General features: G+C 30.3%; 1 non-coding gene across 1 annotated transcript; it reads right to left on the bottom strand.

Annotated features, from left to right (window-relative positions):
• Positions 1 to 840: 840 nt before the first annotated feature.
• Positions 841 to 914, bottom strand: TRNAT-AGU (transfer RNA threonine (anticodon AGU)). Its single transcript has one exon. It is a non-coding gene; the product is annotated as a tRNA-Thr (tRNA).
• Positions 915 to 10,951: the final 10,037 nt, after the last annotated feature.

The following is a 10,951-nucleotide window of genomic DNA, read 5'->3' as shown; positions in this document are numbered from 1 at the left end:
CGCAGTTATTATAGCATTCTCTTTAAAAGCATCCTACAATGGAAAAATATTTGAAATGCTTTTTGAGACATGTATTTTTTCAAAGTTTAAAATGGTTGGTAATTTTGAATGAATAAGTGACTAAATAAATATGTTTTTATTCTCTCCTTTCTTTTGTGAAATGCAATTCCCTTATTTCTTACAATGTATTGCCAAGTGACTTTCTAGTATACTATTTTGCAGAAGTTATTATGGATTTCTCTTTAATGGAATCCTACATGAGAATTAGTGCCAGTATTTTCTGATGCTCACATAGTAACAACATGAAGTAAAATTAAAAAGTATCTTAAAAAGATAGAACAAATTTTAGCATTTTATCTTTAAGCTTTTTCAAGAAAAGCAAAGCAGTTTTGGAGACACTTTGTTAACACAATTTTGGATGTTATGAAACTAAATATTGTTTCATTTTCAATTGTTCTCCCAGCTGTTATGTTAAAAATTACTCTTTCTCTATTTATCTTAGAAAATGTACTTGTAACTGACATTTTATAAAATTCCCTGCATGATTCTCCTTTGACTGCACACGATATTAATCATGGAGCTTGCTCAAGCATAATAAATGCTATTTTCTGGAAATTTCTGATGTTTACCTTAGCATCAGTTTATTTAAAAAAAAAATAGCTTATACTCAAGAATGGGAATATAGCATTATTTTGTGTTTTTCTGATATGGACTTTTTCTAGAAATGTAGTACATTGTTCATCAAGTAAGCCTGGGTGAAAGCTACTGCAGTTGTAACGTTTCATATTGTTTTGAATCAACAACAAACTACATACTTACTAGATGAAAATGAATCAAAAAAGGCACTGCTGAGATTTGAACTCAGGATCTCCTGTTTACTAGACAGGCGCTTTAACCAACTAAAACACAGCACCACATGGAAAGAATCATTTTTACATGCTATTTTATGGAAATATCTGATGTTTACCTTAGCATCATTTTAATGCTAAAATATAGCTTATAGCCATGAAAGGAAATATTGCATTATTTTGTGTTTGTCAGATATAGACTTTATCTAGGAACATAGAACATTGTCCACCAAGTAAGCTAGAAAGAAGGCTGCTAAAGTTTTCACATCTCATATTGTCATGAATCAACAACAAACTACATAATAAGGTGATGAAAATTAACCAAACAAAAGTCACTGCCAAGATTCGAATGCATGATCTCCTGTTTACTAGACAGGTGTGTTAACCGGCTAAGCCACAGCACCGCCTGCTCCAAAGTGTCATATAATAAAAATTATATATCTCATGTATGTTTTATGGTAACTTTATTTGAGATGCTTAAAAAGGCCGATGGTTAATCGATTCTTGAAAAGGTAAAACTAAAGAAAAAAAATACAGTATATGTTTTCTTCTCTACATTCATTTAAAAATTATAGGACTGTTTTTCTTAAAATGGTTTGGCAAAGTCACTCTCTTATATTAATTTTTTCTAGCAGTTATTATAGCATTCTCTTTAAAAGCATCCTACAATGGATTAATGTTTGCTTTTTTATGATACACAAACATAAAAAATAAACTTGTAATTCAAATGAAGATCTCTATCTTCTAAATATAGATCTAATGTTAGTTTTTTTTCTTGAAGCTTGTTCAAGAGACTTGAAGCTTTATTTTCTGGAAATACTTTCCTTACAGAAGTTTGCAAATGTTATGGAACTAAATATTGATTCATTTTTAAATAATTCTCATAGCCTCTAGGACTAAAATGACTCTCCCAAATTATCTTGGTAAACATACTTTGCTTTAGATATTTTCACACTTCCTATGGACTTCTCCTTTTTCTAAACTCCATTATTATTCTGGAGGTTGCTTAAACAGAATGCAAAGTATTTTCTAGAAAACTCTCATGTCTAACAGCATACATTTAATTCGACTATATGGCTTATATCAAAACAGGAACATGTTTTGTTGTCTTCTAATATGGACTGCATCTAGAAATGAACTGTATTGCTGACCAAGTGAACTGGGGTGAAAGTTGCTCAAGGAATCACATGTCTTATTTCTTGAGTATCAACAATACACTACATGCTAAGATATGACAAGCAAATAAAAGGTACTGCTGAGATTTGAACTCAGGATCTCCTGTTTATGAGACAGGCACTTTAACCAACTAGGCCAGAGCACCATATAAAAGCCCCTGTTTAATATTGAAAAACAATATATGTAAAGTATAATTTTTGGTAAAAATATTTGAAATGCTTTTTGAGACATGTATTTTATCAAAGTTTAAAACGGTTGGTAATTTTGAATGAATAAGTGACTAAATAAATATGTTTTTATTCTCTCCTTTCTTTTGTGAAATACAGGCCCTTATTTCTTACAATGTATTGCCAAGTGACTTTCTAGTATACTATTTTGTAGCAGTTATTATGGATTTCTCTTTAATGGAATCCTACATGAGAATTAGTGCCAGTATTTTCTGATGCTCACATAGTTAAAACATGAAGTAAAATTAAAATGTATCTTAAAAAGATAGAACAGTTTTTAGCATTTTATCTTTAAGCTTTTACAAGAAAAGCAAAGCAGTTTTGGAAACACTTTGTTAACACAATTTTGGATGTTATGGAACTAAATATTGTTTAATTTTCAATTGTTCTCCCAGCTGTTATGATAAAAATTACTTTCTCTCTATTTATCTTAGAAAATGTACTTGTAACTGACATTTTATAAAATTCCCTGCATGATTCTCCTTTGATTGCACACAATATTAATCATGGTGCTTGCTCAAGGATAATAAATGCTATTTTCTGGAAATTTCTGATGTTTACCTTAGTATCAGTTTATTTTTTTTAAAAATAGCTTATACTCAAGAATGGGAATATAGCATTATTTTGTGTTTTTCTGATATGGACTTTTTCTAGAAATGTAGTACATTGTTCATCAAGTAAGCCTGGGTGAAAGCTACTACAGTAGTCACGTCTCATATTGTAATGAATCAACAACAAACTACACACTTAGTAGATGAAAATGAATCAAACAAAGGCATTGCTGAGGCGCTTTAACCAACTAAGCCACAGCACCACATGGAAAGAAGCTTTATTACATGCTATTTTATGGAAATATCTGATGTTTACCTTAGCATTATTTTAATGCTAAAATATAGCTTATATTCAAGAAAGGAAATATTGCATTATTTTGTGTTTGTCAGATATAGACTTTATCTAGAAACATAGAACATTGTCCACCAAGTAAGCTAGAAAGAAGGCTGCTAAAGTTTTCACATCTCATATTGTCATGAATCAACAACAAACTACATAATAAGGTGATGAAAATTAACCAAACAAAAGTCACTGCCAAGATTCGAATGCAGGATCTCCTGTTTACTAGACAGGTGTGTTAACCGGCTAAGCCACAGCACCACCTGCCCAAAGTGTCATATAATGAAAAATTGTATATCTCATGTATGTTTTAAGGTAACTTTTTTTGAGATCCTTAAAAAGGCCGATGCTTAATCGATTCTTGAAAAGGTAAAACTAAAGAAAAAAAATACAGTATATGTTTTCTTCTCTACATTCATTTAAAATTATAGGACTGTTTTTCTTAAAATGGTTTGGCAAAGTCACTCTCTTATATTAATTTTTTCTAGCAGTTATTATAGCATTCTCTTTAAAAGCATCCTACAATGGATTAATGTTTGCTTTTTTATGATACACAAACAGAAAAAATAAACTTGTAATTCAAATGAAGATCTCTATCTTCTAAATATAGATCTAATGTTAGTTTTTTTTCTTGAAGCTTGTTCAAGAGACTTGAAGCTTTTTTTTCTGGAAATACTTTCCTTACAGAAGTTTGCAAATGTTATGGAACTAAATATTGATTCATTTTTAAATAATTCTCATAGCCTCTAGGACTAAAATGACTCTCCCAAATTATCTTGGTAAACATACTTTGCTTTAGATATTTTCACACTTCCTATGGACTTCTCCTTTTTCTAAACTCCATTATTATTCTGGAGGTTGCTTAAACAGAATGCAAAGTATTTTCTAGAAAACTCTCATGTCTAACAGCATACATTTAATTCGACTATATGGCTTATATCAAAACAGGAACATGTTTTGTTGTCTTCTAATATGGACTGCATCTAGAAATGAACTGTATTGCTGACCAAGTGAACTGGGGTGAAAGTTGCTCAAGGAATCACATGTCTTATTTCTTGAGTATCAACAATACACTACATGCTAAGATATGACAAGCAAATAAAAGGTACTGCTGAGATTTGAACTCAGGATCTCCTGTTTATGAGACAGGCACTTTAACCAACTAGGCCAGAGCACCATATAAAAGCCCCTGTTTAATATTGAAAAACAATATATGTAAAGTATAATTTTTGGTAAAAATATTTGAAATGCTTTTTGAGACATGTATTTTATCAAAGTTTAAAACGGTTGGTAATTTTGAATGAATAAGTGACTAAATAAATATGTTTTTATTCTCTCCTTTCTTTTGTGAAATACAGGCCCTTATTTCTTACAATGTATTGCCAAGTGACTTTCTAGTATACTATTTTGTAGCAGTTATTATGGATTTCTCTTTAATGGAATCCTACATGAGAATTAGTGCCAGTATTTTCTGATGCTCACATAGTTAAAACATGAAGTAAAATTAAAATGTATCTTAAAAAGATAGAACAGTTTTTAGCATTTTATCTTTAAGCTTTTACAAGAAAAGCAAAGCAGTTTTGGAAACACTTTGTTAACACAATTTTGGATGTTATGGAACTAAATATTGTTTAATTTTCAATTGTTCTCCCAGCTGTTATGATAAAAATTACTTTCTCTCTATTTATCTTAGAAAATGTACTTGTAACTGACATTTTATAAAATTCCCTGCATGATTCTCCTTTGATTGCACACAATATTAATCATGGTGCTTGCTCAAGGATAATAAATGCTATTTTCTGGAAATTTCTGATGTTTACCTTAGTATCAGTTTATTTTTTTTTAAAATAGCTTATACTCAAGAATGGGAATATAGCATTATTTTGTGTTTTTCTGATATGGACTTTTTCTAGAAATGTAGTACATTGTTCATCAAGTAAGCCTGGGTGAAAGCTACTACAGTAGTCACGTCTCATATTGTAATGAATCAACAACAAACTACACACTTAGTAGATGAAAATGAATCAAACAAAGGCATTGCTGAGGCGCTTTAACCAACTAAGCCACAGCACCACATGGAAAGAAGCTTTATTACATGCTATTTTATGGAAATATCTGATGTTTACCTTAGCATTATTTTAATGCTAAAATATAGCTTATATTCAAGAAAGGAAATATTGCATTATTTTGTGTTTGTCAGATATAGACTTTATCTAGAAACATAGAACATTGTCCACCAAGTAAGCTAGAAAGAAGGCTGCTAAAGTTTTCACATCTCATATTGTCATGAATCAACAACAAACTACATAATAAGGTGATGAAAATTAACCAAACAAAAGTCACTGCCAAGATTCGAATGCAGGATCTCCTGTTTACTAGACAGGTGTGTTAACCAGCTAAGCCACAGCACCACCTGCCCAAAGTGTCATATAATGAAAAATTGTATATCTCATGTATGTTTTATGGTAACTTTTTTTGAGATCCTTAAAAAGGCCGATGCTTAATCGATTCTTGAACAGGTAAAACTAAAGAAAAAAAATACAGTATATGTTTTCTTCTCTACATTCATTTAAAATTATAGGACTGTTTTTCTTAAAATGGTTTGGCAAAGTCACTCTCTTATATTAATTTTTTGTAGCAGTTATTATAGCATTCTCTTTAAAAGCAACCTACAATGGATTAATGTTTGCTTTTTTATGATACACAAACAGAAAAAATAAACTTGTAATTCAAATGAAGATCTCTATCTTCTAAATATAGATCTAATGTTAGTTTTTTTTCTTGAAGCTTGTTCAAGAGACTTGAAGCTTTTTTTTCTGGAAATACTTTCCTAACAGAAGTTTGCAAATGTTATGGAACTAAATATTGATTAATTTTTAAATAATTCTCCTAGCCTCTAGGACTAAAATGACTCTCCCAAATTATCTTGGTAAACATACTTTGCTTTAGATATTTTCACACTTCCTATGGACTTCTCCTTTTACTAAACTCCATTATTATTCTGGAGGTTGCTTAAACAGAATGCAAAGTATTTTCTAGAAAACTCTCATGTCTAACAGCATACATTTAATTCGACTATATGGCTTATATCAAAACAGGAACATGTTTTGTTGTCTTCTAATATGGACTGCATCTAGAAATGAACTGTATTGCTGACCAAGTGAACTGGGGTGAAAGTTGCTCAAGGAATCAAATGTCTTATTTCTTGAGCATCAACAATACACTACATGCTAAGATATGACAAGCAAATAAAAGGTACTCCTGAGATTTGAACTCAGGATCTCCTGTTTATGAGACAGGCAATTTAACCAACTAGGCCAGAGCACCATATAAAAGCCCCTGTTTAATATTGAAAAACAATATATGTAAAGTATAATTTTTGGTAAAAATATTTGAAATGCTTTTTGAGACATGTATTTTATCAAAGTTTAAAACGGTTGGTAATTTTGAATGAATAAGTGACTAAATAAATATGTTTTTATTCTCTCCTTTCTTTTGTGAAATACAGGCCCTTATTTCTTACAATGTATTGCCAAGTGACTTTCTAGTATACTATTTTGTAGCAGTTATTATGGATTTCTCTTTAATGGAATCCTACATGAGAATTAGTGCCAGTATTTTCTGATGCTCACATAGTTAAAACATGAAGTAAAATTAAAATGTATCTTAAAAAGATAGAACAGTTTTTAGCATTTTATCTTTAAGCTTTTACAAGAAAAGCAAAGCAGTTTTGGAAACACTTTGTTAACACAATTTTGGATGTTATGGAACTAAATATTGTTTAATTTTCAATTGTTCTCCCAGCTGTTATGATAAAAATTACTTTCTCTCTATTTATCTTAGAAAATGTACTTGTAACTGACATTTTATAAAATTCCCTGCATGATTCTCCTTTGATTGCACACAATATTAATCATGGTGCTTGCTCAAGCATAATAAATGCTATTTTCTGGAAATTTCTGATGTTTACCTTAGCATCAGTTTATTTTTTTTAAAAATAGCTTATACTCAAGAATGGGAATATAGCATTATTTTGTGTTTTTCTGATATGGACTTTTTCTAGAAATGTAGTACATTGTTCATCAAGTAAGCCTGGGTGAAAGCTACTACAGTAGTCACGTCTCATATTGTAATGAATCAACAACAAACTACACACTTAGTAGATGAAAATGAATCAAACAAAGGCATTGCTGAGGCGCTTTAACCAACTAAGCCACAGCACCACATGGAAAGAAGCTTTATTACATGCTATTTTATGGAAATATCTGATGTTTACCTTAGCATCATTTTAATGCTAAAATATAGCTTTTATTCAAGAAAGGAAATATTGCATTATTTTGTGTTTGTCAGATATAGACTTTCTCTAGAAACATAGAACATTGTCCACCAAGTAAGCCAGAAAGAAGGCTGCTAAAGTTTTCACATCTCATATTGTCATGAATCAACAACAAACTACATAATAAGGTGATGAAAATTAACCAAACAAAAGTCACTGCCAAGATTCGAATGCAGGATCTCCTGTTTACTAGACAGGTGTGTTAACCGGCTAAGTCACAGCACCACCTGCCCAAAGTGTCATATAATGAAAAATTGTATATCTCATGTATGTTTTATGGTAACTTTTTTTGAGATCCTTAAAAAGGCCGATGCTTAATCGATTCTTGAAAAGGTAAAACTAAAGAAAAAAAATACAGTATATGTTTTCTTCTCTACATTCATTTAAAATTATAGGACTGTTTTTCTTAAAATGGTTTGGCAAAGTCACTCTCTTATATGAATTTTTTGTAGCAATTATTATAGCATTCTCTTTAAAAGCAACCTACAATGGATTAATGTTTGCTTTTTTATGATACACAAACAGAAAAAATAAACTTGTAATTCAAATGAAGATCTCTATCTTCTAAATATAGATCTAATGTTAGTTTTTTTTCTTGAAGCTTGTTCAAGAGACTTGAAGCTTTTTTTTCTGGAAATACTTTCCTAACAGAAGTTTGCAAATGTTATGGAACTAAATATTGATTAATTTTTAAATAATTCTCCTAGCCTCTAGGACTAAAATGACTCTCCCAAATTATCTTGGTAAACATACTTTGCTTTAGATATTTTCACACTTCCTATGGACTTCTCCTTTTACTAAACTCCATTATTATTCTGGAGGTTGCTTAAACAGAATTCAAAGTATTTTCTAGAAAACTCTCATGTCTAACAGCATACATTTAATTCGACTATATGGCTTATATCAAAACAGGAACATGTTTTGTTGTCTTCTAATATGGACTGCATCTAGAAATGAACTGTATTGCTGACCAAGTGAACTGGGGTGAAAGTTGCTCAAGGAATCACATGTCTTATTTCTTGAGCATCAACAATACACTACATGCTAAGATATGACAAGCAAATAAAAGGTACTGCTGAGATTTGAACTCAGGATCTCCTGTTTATGAGACAGGCACTTTAACCAAATAGGCCACAGCACCATATAAAAGCCCCTGTTTAATATTGAAAAACAATATATGTAAAGTATAATTTTTGGTAAAAATATTTGAAATGCTTTTTGAGACATGTATTTTATCAAAGTTTAAAACGGTTGGTAATTTTGAATGAATAAGTGACTAAATAAATATGTTTTTATTCTCTCCTTTCTTTTGTGAAATACAGGCCCTTATTTCTTACAATGTATTGCCAAGTGACTTTCTAGTATACTATTTTCTAGCAGTTATTATGGATTTCTCTTTAATTGAATCCTACATGAGAATTAGTGCCAGTATTTTCTGATGCTCACATAGTAAAAACATGAAGTAAAATTAAAAAGTATCTTAAAAAGATAGAACAATTTTTAGCATTTTATCTTTAAGCTTTTTCAAGAAAAGCAAAGCAGTTTTGGAAACACTTTGTTAACACAATTTTGGATGTTATGGAACTAAATATTATTTTATTTTCAATTGTTCTCCCAGCTGTTATGTTAAAAATTACTCTTTCTCTATTTATCTTAGAAAATGTACTTGTAACTGACATTTTATAAAATTCCCTGCGTTATTCTCCTTTGACTGCACACCATATTCATCATGGAGATTGCTCAAGCATAATAAATGCTATTTTCTGGAAATTTCTGATGTTTACCTTAGCATCAGTTTATTTTTATAAAAATAGCTTATACTCAAGAATGGGAAAATAGAATTATTTTGTGTTTTTCTGATATGGACTTTTTCTAGAAATGTAGTACATTGTTCATCAAGTAAGCCTGGGTGAAAGCTACTACAGTTGTCACGTCTCATATTGTAATGAATCAACAACAAACTACATACTTAGTAGATGAAAATGAATCAATCAAAGGCACTGCTGACATTTGAACTCAGGATCTCCTGTTTACTAGACAGGCACTTTAATCAACTAAGCCACAGCACCACATGGAAAAAGTTTTTTTACATGCTATTTTTTGGAAATATCTGATGTTTACCTTAGCATCATTTTAATGGTAAAATATAGCTTATATTCAAGAAAGGAAATATTGCATTATTTTGTGTTTGTCAGATATAGACTTTATCTAGAAACATAGAACATTGTCCACCAAGTAAGTCCGAAAGAAGGCTGCTAAAGTTTTCACATCTCATATTGTCAATAATCAACAACAAACTACATAAAAAGGTGATGAAAATTAACCAAACAAAAGGCACTGCCAAGATTCAAATGCTGGATCTCCTGTTTACTAGACAGGCGCTTTAACCAGCTAAGCCACAGCACCACCTGCTCCAAAGTGTCTTATAATGAAAAGTTATATATCTCATGTATGTTTTATGGTAAAAATTTTTGAGATCCTTAAAAAGACCGATGCTTAATCGATTCTTTAAAAGGTAAAAATAAAGAAAAAAAATACAGTATAAGTTTTCTTCTCTTCATTCATTTAAAAATTATAGGACTGTTTTTCTTAAAATGGTTTGGCAAAGTCACTCTCTTATATTAATTTTTTGTCGCAGTTATTATAGCATTCTCTTTAAAAGCATCCTACAATGGAAAAATATTTGAAATGCTTTTTGAGACATGTATTTTTTCAAAGTTTAAAATGGTTGGTAATTTTGAATGAATAAGTGACTAAATAAATATGTTTTTACTCTCTCCTTTCTTTTGTGAAATGCAATTCCCTTATTTATTACAATGTATTGCCAAGTGACTTTCTAGTATACTATTTTGCAGAAGTTATTATGGATTTCTCTTTAATGGAATCCTACATGAGAATTAGTGCCAGTATTTTGTGATGCTCACATAGTAACAACATGAAGTAAAATTAAAAAGTATCTTAAAAAGATAGAACAATTTTTAGCATTTTATCTTTAAGCTTTTTCAAGAAAAGCAAAGCAGTTTTGGAGACACTTTGTTAACACAATTTTGGATGTTATGAAACTAAATATTGTTTCATTTTCAATTGTTCTCCCAGCTGTTATGATAAAAATTACTCTTTCTCTATTTATCTTAGAAAATGTACTTGTAACTGACATTTTACAAAATTCTCTGCATGATTCTCGTTTGACTGCACACGATATTAATCATGGAGCTTGCTCAAGCATAATAAATGCTATTTTCTGGAAATTTCTGATGTTTACCTTAGCATCAGTTTATTTAAAAAAAAAATAGCTTATACTCAAGAATGGGAATATAGCATTATTTTGTGTTTTTCTGATATGGACTTTTTCTAGAAATGTAGTACATTGTTCATCAAGTAAGCCTGGGTGAAAGCTAATGCAGTTGTAACGTTTCATATTGTTTTGAATCAACAACAAACTACATACTTACTAGATGAAAATGAATCAAAAA

The sequence above is a fragment of the Taudactylus pleione genome, unplaced genomic scaffold (assembly GCF_031769625.1).
Source record: "Taudactylus pleione unplaced genomic scaffold, aTauple2 ptg000100l, whole genome shotgun sequence".
Classification (NCBI taxonomy): Eukaryota; Metazoa; Chordata; class Amphibia; order Anura; family Myobatrachidae; genus Taudactylus; species Taudactylus pleione.
This window is presented reverse-complemented; position numbering and strand designations above follow the sequence as displayed.